We start from the raw sequence: 1,559 nt of genomic DNA, 5'->3' as shown, positions 1-1,559 counted from the left end.
TGTATAAAGCCAATACCTAACTCATTGCTTAATACTGAAATGTTCAGAGTTGCCGAACCTAAGAATAAAAAGCAAAAGATTTCTCACAAAAATAACACATATATGTGGCATCTTAGACTTGGTCATATTAACCTAAACAGGATTCAAAGACTGGTAAAGGATGGTCCTTTGCGCGAGCTAACAGTTGGCGAGCTTCCAGTCTGTGAATCTTGTCTGGAAGGTAAAATGACTAAGAGGCCTTTTACAGCGAAAGGAGTAAGAGCTACAGAACCCCTTCAGCTAATACATTCATGTGTATGTGGACCGTTAAACGTCCAAGCAAGAGGAGGTTACGAATATTACGTCACCTTTATTGATGACTATTCCAGATATCGTTATGTTTACCTGATGCAACGGAAATCCGAAAATTTTGGAAAGTTTAGAGAATTCCGAGCAGAAGTTGAAAAAAAATTAGGTAAACCAATCAAGACACTTCGATCAGATCGAGGGGGAGAGTACCTGGACCAAGAGTTCTGGGCTTTCTTGATTGAAGAAAGTGTAGTATCCCAATTGACTGCACCCGGTACACCACAGCAGAATGGTGTAGCTGAAAGGAGAAATCGGACTTTGCTCGACATGATAAGATCAAAGTTGAGTTATTCTTCACTGCCTACTTCATTTTGGGGTTATGCCCTAAAAACTGCTATGAATATTCTAAATCTAGTTCCATCTAAGTCTGTACCTAAGACACCCCTAGAGTTGTGGAATGGTCAAAAATCTAGTTTGAGACACATTCGCATATGGGGGTGTCCAGCACACGTCCTGAGGCAAAAGACCGGGAAGTTGGAACAAAGGTCAGAAGTATGCATATTCGTGGGATACCCACAAGGGACAAGATGAGGATTGTTTTATAGTCAAGCAGATCAAAAGGTGTTTGTATCGACAAATGCCACTTTTCTGGAGCATGACTATATGATAGATTTTAAGCCGAGAAGTAAAATAGTATTGGAAGAGTTACTTTTCGATGAGATTGGACCACATCTGACAAGAGTTGTCGGACCACTTAGAGAAAAGGTCACAGTTTTTTATCAGACTCCTAAGGCACCTCGTCGTAGTAGGAGGGTAAGCATGTTACCCGACAGGTATACTGGGGAAGCCCAAATCGTCACTGCTGATGACGGTAAGGAGGATCCATCGACCTTTAAGGATGCGATGAATGATTCTGATAAGGAAGAATGGCAAGCAGCTATGAAACTCGAGATGGAGTATATGCACTCTAACTCAGTCTGGCAACTTGTAGATCTACCTGATGGGGTAAAACCCATTGGATGCAAGTGGATCTTCAAGAGAAAGATATGAGTGGATGGAAAAGTAGAGACTTATAAAGCAAGCCTAGTGGCTAAGGGTTATACCCAAAAGGAGGGAGTTAACTATGAGGAAACTTTCTCGCCAGTAGCTATGCTTAAGTCCATTCGGATACTCCTGGCCATTGCAGCATATTTTGACTATGAGATATGACAGATGGATGTCAAGACAGCTTTTTTGAATGGCTATCTTGAGGAAACCATCTATATGGAACA

This window comes from Morus notabilis, unplaced genomic scaffold (genome assembly GCF_000414095.1).
Source record: "Morus notabilis unplaced genomic scaffold, ASM41409v2 Scaffold78, whole genome shotgun sequence".
In the NCBI taxonomy this organism is placed as follows: Eukaryota; Viridiplantae; Streptophyta; class Magnoliopsida; order Rosales; family Moraceae; genus Morus; species Morus notabilis.
Note: the sequence above shows the minus strand (reverse complement) of the source record.